The sequence below is a fragment of the Nicotiana tabacum genome, chromosome 12 (assembly GCF_000715075.1).
Source record: "Nicotiana tabacum cultivar K326 chromosome 12, ASM71507v2, whole genome shotgun sequence".
NCBI classification, from domain to species: domain Eukaryota; kingdom Viridiplantae; phylum Streptophyta; class Magnoliopsida; order Solanales; family Solanaceae; genus Nicotiana; species Nicotiana tabacum.
The window spans coordinates 38,487,086-38,504,801 of record NC_134091.1 but is presented as its reverse complement, the minus strand read 5'-3'; the positions used below and the strand labels follow the sequence as shown (position 1 = coordinate 38,504,801).

General features: G+C 35.5%; 1 pseudogene; it reads right to left on the bottom strand.

The window, feature by feature from the left end:
- Positions 1-4,699: 4,699 nt before the first annotated feature.
- On the bottom strand, positions 4,700-14,899 carry LOC107777874 (low affinity sulfate transporter 3-like; annotated as a pseudogene).
- Positions 14,900-17,716: the final 2,817 nt, after the last annotated feature.

Genomic DNA, 17,716 nt, shown 5'->3' with positions numbered 1-17,716 from the left:
TATCTGGATCCGCACGGACAACTCACGTGCTGCACGGATAACTCACGTGCTATAATAATATCTGGATCCGCACGGCCAACTCACGTGCTGCACGGCCAACTCATGTGCAATAGTATAATATATGTATCCGCACGGCCAACTCACGTGCAATAGTATAATATGTGCAATAGTATAATATATATAAAGCCAATATGGCCTGATGCGGGCGGGCAGCCCCGATCCACATAATAATCCTCACAATCAGGCCCTCGGCCTCTTTTAGTCATCAATCTCTCCAGTCTCTCTCTCATGGGCTCACAATGTCATGAAAATAGCCCCAAAATGATGAAATGATGTATCAATAAATAATAACAGAGACTGAGATATGATATGTAATGACATGAATATGACTGAGTATAATTTTTAATTTAAAACGAATAATTTAAAGCAATATGACCTCTGTGGGTTCCAATAATAGTGGCACATAGCCTCAACATGATTTTTAATATATTTTTTAGCTCAATTTATTTAACACATAAAAGTGCATGGAAAATGCCAAAATTATTTAATTACAAAATTCCACAAAAATAATTATGTCACAATTTCTATAGTGCACGCCCACACGCCCGTCACCTAGCATGTGCGTCACCTCCCAACAATTCACATAATACATATATTCAGGGTTCATACCCTCAGCTCCAAGATTAGAAGAGTTACTTACCTTGAACAAGCCAAATCCAATGCCGAGCAAGCTACACAATGCTCCAGAAATCCCATTATGCGCATATCAACTCCCGAATAGTTCGAATCTACCACAATTAATTTGATTCAGTCCACACAATTTATAGGAATTAGTTCCATATCAAAATACTAATATTTTTCAAAAATCCGAAATTGCGCCCCAAAAATTACCTGTGGGGCCCACATCTCAAAATCCGAGAAACTCACAAAATACGACAACTCATCCAATTATAAGTTCAACCATACTAATTTCACTCAAATCCGACTCCAAATCGGTATTCAAACTTGAAAAAAATCGTTTTGTGATATTATAGAAATTTCCTTCTATTTCTCTTGAAGATTAAATAATCTTACACCAAAAATGAAGATTAATTCATGGAATATAATCACAAGGGAGTTAAAAATACTTACCCCAAGTTGTGTGAAAAATTTCCTCTCCAAAATCGCCAAAGCCGAGCTCCAAAATTCAAAAAATGGGTGAAAATGTCGAACCCTCGAATTTAAGGTTCTGCCCCAGCGATTTCCGCATCTGAGGACAAGATTTGTGCACCTGCGCCTCCGCTTGTGCGAGCAAAACGTCGCATTTGTGGACTCCACTCGCCTGCCCAATTTTCGCTTCTGCGTGCATCCGTCCGCATCTGCGCTCACGCAGGTGCGGAATTTTCCCTCGCACCTGCGACCAATGCCTCACAGCCCTCTGCCCGCATCTGTGCTCCTTCTCGCGCATGTGCGATTGCGCAACTGCGAAGCACCTTCCGCACCTGCGCGCTGAAGCGAGGCGCACCCCTGCTCGCACTTGCGAGCTCGCACCTGCGGCCACTTTTCCGCAGGTGCGATTACACCAGAAGGCTTCAGTTCCAGCAGTCTTCCAAATTCAAAAATCAATCCGTTAACCATCTGAAACTCACCCGAGGCCCCCGGGACCTCAACCAACTATATCAACAAGTCTCATAGTATAACACGGACCTACTCGAGGCCTCAAATCATACCTAACAACCTCAAAAATACAAACTACACACGGATTCAAGCCTAATTAATTTTCAAATTTCTAAATTCTATAAACGACGCCGAAACCTATCAAATCACGTGCGATTGACCTCAAATTTTGCACGCAAGTCACATTTCACATTACGGAGCTATTCAAATTTCCAGAATCAGATTTCAACCTCGATATCAAAAAGTCAACCCCCCGGTCAAACTTTTCAAAAATTCATCTTTCGGCATTTCAAGTCTAATTCCACTACGTACTTCAAAAAGATTTTCCGGACACGCTCCTAAGTCCAAAATCACCATACGGAGCTATTGGAATCATCAAAATTCCATTCCGGGGTCGTTTACCCATAATTCGACATCCGATCACTATTTTAACTTAAACTTTAAACCTTAGAACTAAGCGTTCCAATTCATTCCAAAACCTCACCGGACCCGAACCATTTACCCCGGCAATTGACACAACAACTGTAAAGTAAAATTCGAGCAGTAAAGGGGGAAGCAGGGTTGTAATACTCAAAATGACCGGTCGGGTCGTTACAGCAGGATAAAATTTCAGCATGTTTTGGTATGAAGTTTTAGCAAATGAACTAAATAACTTCAGCACGCATTAGCAAAAACTCATTTGAAAATTACATACAACGGGACAAAAACTTAAGCATGTTAGTCTGAAATTTTAGCATATGAATTAAAAAACTTCAACATGTTTACTCATGATAAAACTGTAGACTGTTGGATAAATAACTTCAGCATGCATTAGCATGAAGTTTTTGCTTCAATATGAAAATTTTCACGAATGAGGTTGCATATCATGCGATTAATGCGTGATGCAGGTTTTATATCTTTTGTCAGGGGTATAATTGTCATATTATTACGAATATTTTGTTAGATGACTACCAAATTAATAATTTTTAAAAATAGGGTACATGTTAAAAGGTGGCACAAATATAGGGTATGGCTGCAAATTCTCCATGTTGGTTAATGTACTCGTTTGTGAAGTAAAAATATATATTTGTAAGGTTTTTTTTTTTTGGTCTTTCAATCGTTTAAAGTTATTTTCGTCTTTTAAACTTCACCTTGAGGCTTCACATTTACAATATATTATATGATATGATGAGTATCTTTGGAGGGATTTTTACGCAAATAGCCCACCATATTCATAGTTTACTATTTCTAGTCATATATTTAGATTAAATATAATTATACACAATAATATATAAATTATGCATATATTATACCTTCACCAATTATTTTTAGCTTAAGCGATTGGGTGAACAATTATTTGGGTTAATTCTTTTGTCAAGCAACTTCAGGGCCAACTACTGGTGGTCACAAAGCCCATATCCAAACATGTGGCTTTTTTATGTGGGATCTTTATACAATATGTTCCAAGATTGACGTATCCAGTGGATCCTTCTTTATATTTGGAACGTATTAACAATCTAGTTTCTGAATTTTGCAGATTTTGTATCTGCACAACTTGTATCTAGCTTTGTAGATTAATATCTATTACACCAAAGGAGTACAGATATATTTATGATTCACTGCAAATAATTACACTAAATAAGTGAAAAGAACTACTTTTGGTCTTAATGATACTAGTCTAAGCGCACTCTTGATTACATGTTTCGTCCATCACCTAATGAACTCTCAGAAATCTACCGTATATTCACGTGAAGATTACTGCTAAATAATGGTAATTTTTTGGCGAAAAGATGATTGAAAGTGGAGATGAATTTGGACACACGTTATTCAATAGCTAGCAATTGGTTCATTTTTTCTTTTTTCACTACTAGAAATTCGATCAAAACCGATCGTGGCCGACTGATTGAATCAAAAAGCCGGCCATAAAACCGACCGACTTCCAAAATATATGTTTTTCAATTTTTTTACGAAACCGACCAACTTCGGTCGATTTTTTTGGCGCAAAAATCTGGGAAACTAATTTTGCATCCAGCGAAATTTATTTTTCAAGAAACCAACCAACTTTGATCTGTTTTTCATTTAAAATAAATTTAAATTAATATTCAAAAAATCGGCCGAAGTCTGTCGGTTATTTTCGAGCAAAAATACAAATAAAGAGTATAAATAAAATAAAATAAAGTCTTAAACCAAAATGCACCAATGGACTAGTGGTAGAATAGTATCCTGCCATAGTACAGACCCCAGTTTGATTTTGAGATGGTGTATTTTTTAATTACATAATTAAAAATACCGATCGACTTCGATAAATCGGTCAGTTTTCAGTCGATTTTTGCCAATTACTGACCAATATCGGTCGGTTTTGGTAATCTATATTCCCTTTTTAGGTAGTGTTCTATTTTATTTTATTTTTTTGGGTAAAAACCAATTAGCGAAAGAATAAAATATGCAGATTTTAATTAAATAAAAGTTAATTGTACTTGGTGAGGATATTGCCAACAAAAGACTGTTATACCTTTAAGCAACACATGTCCTATTTGCCTGATAGACAAAAACAATTCTTTCGTTAGTTTTACCTCGTCTATAATACGATGCTTTGATTTTGAAAAGACAAAATTAACTCGTGATATCCTAACGCTAATAAAACATGCAATTTTGTCGATTGGTACATTGCTCTCAACGATTACAGCACAGTTTGTCTTTCTTCTTTTTTTCCTTTTTTTTTTTTTTTTTTTATAATTCAAGAGACATCCATTGTACGTGTTACACAACTATTTTGTCGAAACTAAAATTAATTCGTTGATTAATACATTCTCTCGATGGTATTTATTAGAGACAAACCCAGAATTTGAAGGTTGGGGGTGTACTTTTGGATTCAACCAAAATTTACTTCGTGTGTAGGATGTCAATTACTAATACATCACTATTTTCTAAAGACATATACTTGTATACATGAAATTTTTGCTGAACGTTACGAATGTCGGTGACCCCTCTCGGTATAGCATACATCCACCTCTGATATTTATACAACAAATAACATTAATACCATAAGCTTTTCAGCAATTGCTCATGGTATTAACGCGACAGCGTCCCCCACTGTGAGGAAAATCCACCCTTTTCCGAGTTTATCTAGAAATTTTGCTGCCTCCAACTTGTTAAGAACTTTCCACCTTGGGTTAGCTAAAGCTAATTGCGACAAAAGAAAAGAAAGAAAAGAACAGAGGAGAAAAACGTCATTTCCTTTCTAAAATGATTCTCTTTCGATATTTTCTTAATTAAAAAGAATATATTAGTACTCCCTTTATTTCCAATTTAAATGTGAGAGTTTGACTCGATACAAAACTTAAGAAAGAAATTTTTTTTGAAATTTGTAATTTTCAGTATATTCAGACCTTATAACCCTAAAAACAGTCTCTCAAGGTTCTCTCATGATCCAAGACCCAAACAAAGGGCAAACAACACAAATCAAATGTCGGGAATCCCGTGGCGCTAGTAAGTTTCTTGTTCTTCTTGTTGTTGCTGATTTTTGTGTTATTCCAGCTCGTGTGGGAGGTTGTTTTAAGTGTTTTATGTTCTGTAAATACACCTTCAAGTTTTTAATATCAACCCTAGGTGATTTCAAGTCTTCTAAAGTAATTCTAGTGCCGAAAAACCCGAATTAATTGCTAGTTTCGCTTCCTTGTTCTTGTGGCAGAATTGAAGGGATATTTCATGGAAAATTAAGGTCAAATTGGAGTTGTTCTTTCTGTTTAAAGGTAAGGAACCTCTTACTCTATATATATTTAAGATTATCCAAGTTGTGGCTAAGTCATTGATGCTAGAACTTGTGAAATATATATCAAAAGGCTTGGTAGTAATGTTCTTAGTTGGTGGACTGTTTTGGAGGCTCAATATGATTATTAATGATGTTGTTTGGGCTGTTTGGTGATTGTATTGAATTGTGGGAAGTCATATAAATAGGGTAGGTTCTGTCCGTTTCATCGTAAAATAGGTTGCGGTCGATACATAATAGTTACGACGCTTAAACGATAATGATAGTGTCATTTCTCTTATTGTAGACTAAGGAGTCGTGACATTTGCATAGCTTGAGGTTGAGCAGTATATACAAGGTATGTGAGGCTATCCCCTTCATTCTTTTGCACGACTCCGATTGTACATAATGTAATGAACGAGCTCCCAAAGATACTCTACTCTTAGAAGCTAGCAGTACTTACATTGCTGCCCTTCTTATGAAACGATTGATATTGATGTTACTTCTCTTATTCTTATATTATCAATGTTGTTGGTATTTCCTGATTCTTATAAGATTCTTGATGAAGAGTTAATCCTAATAACGTGTACAAAGGATACCGACCTTACGTCACTCCGAAAGGTTCAAAATGTGATTCCAATGAGTCCAGCATGCATCATATATATGTATCTATTTTACTCTACCAAACCGCGCTATAGTCGTCCGGGTATGGCACCTATTGTGCAACCACTGATCAGTTGGGTTTTACCGAGCTCCACATGGCCGGGTACAATTCTACCGAGCCCTATGATGGCCGGGTACGTTTTACCGAGCCTATTACGGCCGGGTACGATATGACGATGATGATGCCCACAAAGGCGTATGTTTTAAAAGTTTATGTATATATATATGTATGTATCATGTATTTCATGTCAGTAGCCCTCAGAGGTACCCAGATGTCACAGGTTGTATATTCCCTATCACTGTTTACATTATTGTTCTTACTTATGCTTTCCTGCCTTACATACTCAGTACTTTATTCGTACTGACGTCCTTTTTATTTGTGGACGCTGCATGTCGTGCTGCAGGTCCTGATAGACGGGTAGACGCAGCTCCCCCATCACAGTAGGCTATCCGGTTCAGCGGTTATTGGCAAGATCCCTTCTCCGGACTTGCCGTGGTCTTGGTATGCATTTTTGTTATAGACATTATGGGTATGTCGGGGCCCTGTTCCGGCAATGTTGTAGCACTTATGTTCTTTTAGAGGCTCATAGACAGGTGTCGACTCATGTATGGTTTGGAATGCCTTGTCGGCTGATTTTTGTTGTATAGTCTTTCATGGCACCATGGTAGCTCGTACCTTATATATAGTTTCTTGACAGTCTTGTCGTCCTATGTTACGTATGTTCATGACATTATCTTTCATTATTGGATGTTCATGATCCATGTCTACCATTTATATTGGTCTTGTCGGCCCTTAAAGATAATAAGGAAGGTTAGATAAAATGTACGTTGGTGCTCGGCAAGTATGGCCCGGGTTCTAGTCATGACCTTCCAGTTGGGTCGTGACAAACTTGGTATCAGAGCAAGTCTGTCCTAGGGGATGTCTATGAGCCGTGTCTAGTAGAGTTTTGATTATGGATGTGTAGCGCGCCACATTTATAATCAGGAGGCTACGTGACATCTAGGGTTGTTACCTTCTTCCTGAATCTAGATCGTGCATAAAGTTGAGTCGTAAGTGTTCATATCTAATATTCATCTTGTTTTATTTCAGCGATGCCTTCGACTAGGAAGCAAACGATCAGTAAACGGCTTGATACAGCTGTGGGAGAGGGTAACATTCAGGTGCCTCCAGCCAGAGCAGGGCAAAGTGAGCCTCAGAGTGAGATGCCGTCTCATACCTCTCCGTCTCCTCCAGAGGATATTAGGAGGCACCCAGTACATCCAGTTCCTCCATCTGGCACTACAGACCATGATTTGCACAATGCGGTGCAGTTGTTGACTAGCTTGGTAGCTGCTCAGGCTCAGAGGCAGAATACCGATGCTGCTGATAAACCGGTTAGTGCGAGAGTTCGTGATTTTATTAATCTAGACCCTCCAGTGTTTACCGGATCAGACCCCAAGGAGGACCCACAAACATTTATTGATCAGGTTCATCGTACATTGCGGGTTATGCATGCTAGTGATACGGAGGCAGTATAGTTGGCTTCTTATCGGTTACGGGATTTAGCAGTTTTCTGGTATGATAGTTGGGAGAGATCTAGGGGTCCGAACGCTCCTCCAGCCGTGTGGAAGGAATTTTCTGAGGCCTTTCTTCGTCACTACTTGCCAGTTGAGATACGACGAGCTAGAGCTGATAAGTTCTTGAACCTTCGACAGGGTAATATGAGTGTACGAGAGTATAATATACAGTTTGATTCTTTAGCAAGGTATGCTCCCCATATGGTGGCCGAGATGAGTGATAGGGTGCATTTGTTCGTGAACGGGTTGGGACCATATCTGATAAATGAGTGCACAACAGCCTTTATGTCATTAAATATAAAATAATAAACTTAAAGTTAAATTTGTTCCAAAGATAAAAATATAATTTTTTTAAAACCTACTTTTAAGAAAATAACGCCACAACAAAAATGAAAAGATTGAAATTGTTGACATTGTTCTAGCATATAGTTAGAGAGCTAATGATGAAAGACTAACTTGTATGCCCCGTGAAACCAATTCTCCATGCAATTCTTCCAATGCAACGATTCCAGATGTATCGACGCTCATTATATCTGCAAAAAATGTGATTAATGTAATACCCCGAACTTTAGACAAAGTCCCATATTGACGAAACACAAGAGGGATATTAAGTATATAAGTTGACAAGCCTTAAAATACTAGTGACGCGTTTTAAACCCGTGAGGGATCGTTTGGTATGAGGTATAAGGTGGGATAAGATGTAAGATTAAATTTATAATCTGTTTGGTTGGCGGTGATAAATTTATACCTCCAACCAAATAAGGTATAAATTTAATCCTAGACTTAATGAGGGATATTCTATCTTATCCCACCTTTTCCCATCAAATGTTGGATTATTTTATCCCATCTCTTATGTGGTATAAATTAGTCCTGGGATTATAGTCCCAGGATAATTTAGTTCGCGTACCAAACGACCCCTGAGGGCCTAGGCCAAGCGCGAACAATATCACTAGAGGGCTGGGCTATTACAGATGGTATCATAGCCACTCTTGTGTCAGCATTGCCGATGGTGGGACAGAGTTCAACTGAGTTTAGGCAAATCCGTCTTGCCGATGGTGGGTCAGAGTTCAACTGAGTTTAGGAAAATCCCGGTTAGGCGGGGCAAATCTCAGTGCTGAGTCTAGGCGAATCCCATGCGGTGGGGCAAACCTTAGCGAGTAGGCAAACCTCAACGAGAACGCTGAGTCCATAACCTCAGCGAGTAGGCAAACTTTAGCGAAGACGCTGAGTCCATAAGAGGGGTGTATGTAACACCCCAAACTTTAGACAGCGTCCACATCGATAAAACATAAGAAGGATGCTGAGTATATAAGTTAACAAGCTTTAGACCCTAATAACGCGTTTTAAACTCGTGAAGGCCTGGCCCAGAGCGGACAATATCACTAGCGGAGCTGGTTTATTTCAAGTAACGTAGTACGTATTAGAGATGGTAATCTATGTAATTAAAAGAAACAAGACAACATGTGGATATTACGCAAGTAAAGAAACTTACTCGACATATCTAGTACTAAAACATGAATCTTTTCCTTGGTATGCTCTTCATTTCCATTTGTCGCTGCCGTCAATATCCTTAAATAAGAAAAATTTACATGTTTAACAAATTTCAGAATAATTTAATTTTTATTTTCATTTTCCTCAATGAGACTTTGTCTTATAAAATTAGCATTTGCAAAGCAGAGTGAACCATTGTTGACTCTAAGCTAGCGTTTGGTCATAGATTTCCAAATTTGTTTTGAAAAATTTGATTTGGGTGAAGTTTGGTTTGAAGATGAAAATGTGTTTGGTCATCAATTTTCAAAATATATTTCTCAATTTTATTTTGAAAAAATATGAAACATGACTTATACCCACAAGTTCTAAAAACTATCATAAATACCCAACAGTACCATTATCAATAACATTTATTATATTATCGGAAACCATAGTCCTGAACATAAATAAATTTGATACAAAATTATCATTTTTATAATAAACTACATGATACACTATCAGGTGACCGAGAAGACGAAGCAACATTGTTACAAAATAATAAATGGTGGGCTCTTTTATAAAATATAAAAGTTTGGGGCAATTCTTAAAAAAATATAATAGTGATATTTTAGCCCAAAACCAGCTATTGAGCTGGTTTTGGAATTTGGGATTTTGCTTAAATGTAGACAAAATTTATGATCAAATATGTGTTTGCCAAATAAAATCTAAATTTATTTTGACAAAATCTATGGTCAAACGGGAACTAGTTATCAAGATTCCTGGCATTTCAGTGGCCATAGGAAATTGAGTAATATCACAGAAGGTGTCTGTCCCAGGGAGTCTTCCTTGTTGTTGTATACTTGGTCGGATGGTTTCAAGTACTATTTTACCAAATGAGATGCCTACCTGCAATAAACCCAACAAGAGGCATCCACAATAATAACATTGTTAGGATTTACTCCCTTTATTTTTATGTGGTTTGTTGAAGACATAATTAAATAATTAATATATTTTCTCCTTCTAACAACTCAAGCGTGTTGAAGGCATAATTAAATAATTAATATATTTTCTCCTTCTAACAACTCAAGCGTTCATATGAGACGGTAACATATTACCAGATCTTAGGTTCAAGTCTCACTACCACTCATTATCTTACCAGATGAAATTGCACCAATTATGTTACTACTCCAATCGGACTTTCAAGTTTTCCTGTAGTTAATTAATAAAGATACCTAATATGGAATTGCTAGGTTTACGAGTAGACTTAAATGGTTAAGTAAACCAACTTATAATTGGACCAAGAAATTTGAGATAGATAAAAAATTTATTTTTAAGATTTAATATATAAGCTATAGAAAGTAATTATATATATATATATATGTTAATATATATAGTATAATTTTTATATATATATAATATAAGATTTAAAATGAAAGATATTCAACTGACCACCCTTCCTTCTAAGTGACTACACCACTTAGTATGGCATCAGATGTGATCAATTAAATGCTACCTCATCCCTAAAGCATATGTAAAGTTGTTGTCTCTGTTGGCAATGGTTACTAAAATTGAAAAGAACAGGACAAAGATCGCCAAAGAGTGGACATGAGTCTTCTATTTTTGGAATAACTAATTAGAGCCAAGCATAGAGCATCACTTAGTGTCGTACTGTTGCTAAAAGTATCCGCCTCCTTCAGATGACTCACAAGACAACCTATTCTTCTAATTATTTGTTATTCCACGTCAAAATATCATTTATGTTTTTTTTTCTTTTATTAATGAAAATTCATACATAATTAGGCCAAGAAGCTGTAAATTAATTAAGTATATGTAGGGACGGATTTAATTACCGCTATTAGAAGGCCAATTTCCACGGAACCAAAGAGTACTCCAAAGAAGGTAGCGATGCAAATAATGAAGTCTGTCTTATCCACTTTCCAAATATGATATGCTTCACTAATATCAATTAATCCTGGAAGTGCTGATATGATAATTGATGCAAGTATAGCCAATGGAGTATAATACAACAGCTTAGTTAACAACTCTAGGGATATGAGAACTGTGATTGCCATAACTATGTTTGACACCACAGTTTCACATCCTGCACTGAAATTTACTGCTGTTCTTGAAAATGAACCTGCAACAATGATAATAGTAAAAACTTATCAGTAGCAAAATTAAAGTATAGTACTAAAATGAATAAAAAATTGTGTAATTGATAGCTTACCAGTTGCTATGTAGCAAGAAGTTAAAGATCCCACAAGGTTCATACATCCCATGGCTGTCATTTATTTGTTACCATCAAGATGATAGCCTTTGATTGAAGCGAAAGATCGGCCTACAGCAATGGCTTCCTGAGGAAATTTTTACACCATTTCTGGTTAAGGATATTTTCATCTAATTGATAAATTATTAAATGGAAGAGAGAATAAAGAATAGAGTCAGACAGTAAGAGCGACGATTGTGAGATTGCATAGAGGTGTTCATAACACGCAGCGGAAGACAATAACAATCCTAGACAGATCTTTTCGTGTTTAAAATTTATTTTGCATGTCAAAGATCGGATCTAAGACGTACCTGGTGAAGAGAGTCTCGTTTTAAATTCCTTCGATAGTGCGAATACTCTATGCGTATCCACACCGAGACTGATCCTTGCTATCAACTCTTTGATCAATGAAATCTCGTTTACAAATTGAATGAAAATATTGTGTTGAAATTTTTCTCAAAAATCTCAACTCAAAGGTAGAATAACAAGAAATAATTTTCTTGTACTAGTATTTTCTATCTTGGCTTTGTATTGCACTATTACTTTCTCAAAGCAATTTTCTTCTCAAGAATAACTCTCTTGATTTTTACAATATGTATAAGATCTATATTACCCTAATTCTTAATTAGGATTCGCACATATATATATACACATAATTTCCATTGGAAAATACAAATCACATACTTTATGGTAAACACACACACATAATTTCCATTGGAAAATACAAATCACATGCTTTATGGTAAATATTTTAAAAAAACATGTAACTCATTTATGGAATTCAATTCTAAATTGAATTCTACGACTTAGTCATACTTTTAAAATAAAAACATGTAACTCATTTATGGAATTCAATTCTAAATTGAATTCTACAACTTAGTCATACTTTTAAAATAAAAACATGTAACTCATTTATGGAATTCAATTCTAAATTGAATTCTACAAATTAGTCAACATTTTAAAATAAAAACATGTAACTCATTTATGGAATTCAATTCTAAATTGAATTCTACAAATATTAATTATAATTACCAAGTGCATATATATCTCATATATATACATATATCAACCAAGATCAACCAAGAGATGTAATTTAATTTTCTTATTTAAAATAGAAAACTTCAACTTGTCCACAATATTAATTATATCCTCTGTGCTAGCAAAGAATATAATAATATTTCATTTGGACTAATAACTAAATTTATTTGACTAATTAAATTCTTTAATTTAATTATCAAATAATAAAGTAATTAATCCTTTAGCAAAGATCAGGACACTCGTTAGTGTGCGACCCCATAGGTTCAATACTAAACCGGTAGTAAATTGATCACATCAATATACTAATCAAGGGTGGCGTCTAGCAACACTCCTTAACGACCGGATAGCATGAAGTATATAATTTTCTCTCAAGAACATGTAGAAGAATAATGTATTAATTCCTTCTGTCTTTATAGCTCTGGGTCACCCTAGGATATGGTTCAACTGTCAAATCCTAATAGGCGACCGACTATGTGTTCATGTCAAAAATAATCGACCATTGAATGACTTAAGAAACTCTTTTCTTCTTTCATTCAATCGCCCTGGCCAAGGTCTTAATTTGGTCGGTTATAATTTATGACAACATGGAGCTTAAACTCATTACCAAGAATTGACAGATTCCATCTTGTTCAATCACTAATTCTACAAGTATTTAATCGTACCCAATATCCTTTCAACTATCGCCCTAGGGCCATAGATGTCTAGTATCAAAGCACAATAAATAACTTGTCAATTACTATGATAATATCATGTCAAAGGAAACTCTTACATTACATTCTTCAAGAGAATATCCTATTGACAGTTTATGGTAATTCTAACCATTAGGAATTATCCAATGAATCGGTTCAATGATCATATCTCTATATGCATCATCTATTTATGTTATTTAGTTAATGAGATCAACTAATCTTTATCCCATAAAGACGCTCACATAAATATTGATCTAACCGGATTACTAATGTCCAAATTAATAATCCTACGATCAAGAACAAAATTTAGATTAAATTATAAGAGACTTTACTCTCATTATCATGATCTCCATCATGATGACAAGTCTCAAAATTTAATCAAGGACCTTATTAAATTAATCAAGCAATTAATAATAACTATGATAAACGAATATCAAATGCCATATATTTTTATATCAAATAACATTCACAAAAATATGTTCAAATCATCAAATATGAGATTGGATCTAGGGCATATCTAATATATCCCTAACAACGATAGCGCAAATTAGTCCGATTTTGGCGACTTCTCCAATGTGTGGATCCTTGAACTGTAATTGATGAACTGAACTTGAAGTGTTTTACAATCTTGACTCCCTGTTGATCAGCTTTGGATAGATAAACTGTCAAAGTAGATAGTACAACTGATAGAAGAGGAGCAATTGCTGGTAACCAAAACCTTTTCTTGTTCCTTTTTCCCTGTAATTTTTCAAAGTTCCAAGAGATGAATACAATGAAGGAAACAGTTAGACATGCTAAGAGAAAAATTTGTTACTTACAATTTTGGTAATCATAGCAGAAAGCAGTAGTGATACAACAGCAACAGGGCCAATGGCGATATCTCGGGAACTCCCCATCACAGCATATATCAATGGTGGAACAACACTAGTGTCTAAAACCAAAAGGGATAAAGACAGAAACTAATTAAGGCAACAAGAAACTGAGATGAACAATAGCAAGAACTGGTATTGGAACTTACATAAGCCATATTGAGGATCAAGTTTTGCAAGATTAGCATATCCAATACTCTGCAAGAAGTTTAATTAATATTTTAACCAGCTGTTATATAAGTCATATTGAGGAACAGAAATAATGTAAATACCTGAGGTATGCAGAGACTGGCAAGAGTTAAGCCAGCCATTAAGTCATGCTTGAACTTTGTAGCTTTGTAATTTCTTCCCCAGTTAAGAATTGGAAATAACCCTTGCATGAATGAGAAGAAAGCTCCTTTTCTTGATTGTTTTTTGGTTTTTCCAGCAAAACAGTGTTTTTAACTGAGTTAAGGAGTTCATGGCAAAGACTTGGTGGAACAGGTGAACTCAGTAGCCACTGAGTCCTCTGTTTCCGTCCAGTATCACCAGCTGCATCAAGCTGCTGTAGTTCAATGGTGAAGTTCTCACTGGCTACAGAACCCATGTATTTCTTTTTCTCTCTTTGAAATGCTTGGGTTAATACTGGAGCTAAATTCGTCCCTTCTCATAATACATGTGAAGTATACTATAAAAACTAGTCCTAGATAGACTTGTCCCCATATAGAGTGTACAAGGGTATCCTGGGCAGAAAAAATTAAAAAAAATAATAATTTTGTTACTTCACTCATCCTCTTAAGGTTTTGAACTGTATGTTAAGACTGAAATCTCAAACTAGAAATCACATATCTCTTCGGTCTACTATCGGGAAAGACATCCACCTTTTCATTATAGTGCTTACTATTATCATGTGACATCAACGTCGAGTTGACGACATAGAAAGACTGTGTAAATATAAGTTATGCTATTGTGGATTTTGATGATTTGTTAAACTTTATTAAATAACCATATAGGAATTTGATGTCATCAGTTCCTTTAAGCTTATTATAATATGTTTGATGTCTGGCCAGACGTTCTCGAGAAACCAAATACGGGACCATATATGATCAATTCATCAGCCGTCGTACATTCAACTCTATAGCTATAAAAGCTGTCTCACAGTATCAACTGGTAGCAGTGCAGCGGCTAGCAAAACCAAAAGATGTATTGTCTCTATCTATTCTCACATGCTCTCTCATATATATAGAACAAATCTGAAAAACATATTCTCTCAAGTGCAAGCCGCCATTGTTTTCCCCATGTGCAATCAAGAACAAAACTACTACAAACACAAGGTCCAGATCCCAACACTAAAGATGTCTTGAGTCCTTAAGTTTGTTGAGTTTTTGTCTTTTATTCTTTACTTGTAAACCTACACGGCTTTCAAGAAGTATTTGATAGGATCGTATTCAACCATTGTTGTTTTGGTTGTGTAGACTAGAGTTAGTCAAAGAGTGTGACTTTGTAATAGAGTTGTTACAAAGAGCTTACAATAGAGTTATTGTAAGCGATGATGGATTAAGAGTTTAATTCCTAGATAGGTTGTAATATGAAGTTTGCTCAATTTAGCAGAGTTGAAATCTACTGGGGTAGGTCGTAATTTTTAATCCCTTGAACATGAAGTTTTCCACGTAAATATCATGTGTCTTTTACCTTTTGCTTATTTACTAACAGAAAACCTGATTCTTTATACTGTTTGGTGGACTCCTAGTTGTATGATTCTATCAGTAAACGGGTAACCCATGTGTAGGAATTATTATTATTATTATTATTATTATTATTATTATTATTATTATTATTAACTAGTTGTCAATACAGTTAAACAGAGGACATATTTTATTCTGAAGATTTTAACCAATAAATATTCTATCAAGCACCTTCCTGTTGAACGATATAGTAATTAAGCAGCATAGAAGATCCCTTGTGAGTACACGGGAAAGCAAGCAGCGAAAGCACAGCCAAGATTTGGATTTTATGCGTTCTAACTTCTAGAATAACAACATCATGTGATAGTAATTGAGTTCTAAATTTAATTTTTGTATTTTTTAATACAAATATAGAGTTTGAACTAAAATTACTGAATTCGCTTGAATCGATTGCAAGCCTCTAGCTACTCCCTGCTTAAGAGATACAGCGCGCCACCAATGGTGGTCTACTCTCCTTCATATGTCTTCAAATTCGATTACTGTCCTCAAATTCGATTACTGTATCTACAGTGAGAATAATGGGTACGGTCAAACCATAATATGGTTGGATGGACTTCACTGAATAGATCACAAAATTTAAGGTGCAAGAATATTAGAGAGCTTGCCAAAAAACATGCCTAGTTGAGTGATGGAATATTTTAGTGTTTCGAAGAGTCGAATTAAAGATAAGATTTTCAGTATTAGATGCGAAATAGGCAAATATACCTACTTCACTGTATTGGGTAAAATATGTTATGACACGTGACCGTCCGAGAAAGGGACACATGGAACCCAAGACAGGGGGATTATTGAAGACTGAAGACGACTGTTTGTCACCGTGAAGAATAATATTCATAAAGATGTGATAAATGTTCTTCTCCCGGCAGCATTCAATAGAGAATATTCATAGCATTAAGATTAGTTATCCGTTACAAAAAATTTGGCATTTATGTTCACCGTTACATCTTCATCAATGCCCCTCATAATTGACATTAAAGAAGGGCACGATCCTAGGACCTTCTTCATAGCTATAAATGGTGAGCTCAGTTGTCATTGTAAGGGAGAGGATTTTTCTGGCAAATTTATACTATATTTTAGGCAGAATAGCCTAATAAATACTTTTACTTGTCCCGATTTGTCATCTCGGTCCCGATACTCTACAAAGTTTCATCCAAACACTTGTAGTTTTTAAAATACATTATTTTAAACTCCTCCAGCCTCGCGTGTTCTTCAAACACACGATGTGGATGACACATCATAGTCCACATCAGATTTTTAATGACACATCATTCTTTTTTTACTTTAATTTTAAAAATTTAATTTATTCCTTTTTTTCACTTCACTACTCCCTCACCCTTGACCACCTATCTCTATTTTACCGAGTAGAAATAACACCACAACTTTACCACCTTTACTGGCGGAAATACGGACAACTAAAATCCACTATTTTCCAACTTTCCATCGTCCATCTCTCTTTCAGAGATTTTTGTCAAACATCGCTACTCACTACTTCAAATCCACCATGTAAATCACCTTGAACTCCTTTCACCACTGAAATTCCTCAATATTCCCATATGCCCACATAATTTTACATTGTACACCTTACCTAATTTCACAAAGACCTTCATTAACCACTCTTCACCAGCACCTCATCATAAATTGCCCAAAAAATTAAATTTTCAGCTTCTCTCAACAAATAAAATTTCACCATTAAATATCTGCTCCACCACCTGAGAATCTATTAGTCCTGAAATGATTGTTACCCAAATCAGATTCAACACTAGCAATAGACATAGATCTAATTCATCTAAAATAATTTAATGGTAGTTGCTCTTCAAAAAAGATTTATTACTTTTTTCTCAAATATTGATTGAAAGTTTGTGAAAATGGGGAGGCCGGGAATAAGGGGAGAAATAGAAAAGAGAAATGGAGGGGTGGGAAAAGAACGGGAAAGGGAAAGTAGAAAGAGAAAAAGAAATGGGGTGGGGCGGGGTGGGGAAAGAAGAAAGAACATAGATATTTTATTTTTTCTTATATTATTTTTTTGTCTTTTACTTTTATTTTTCTTCTTCTTATTT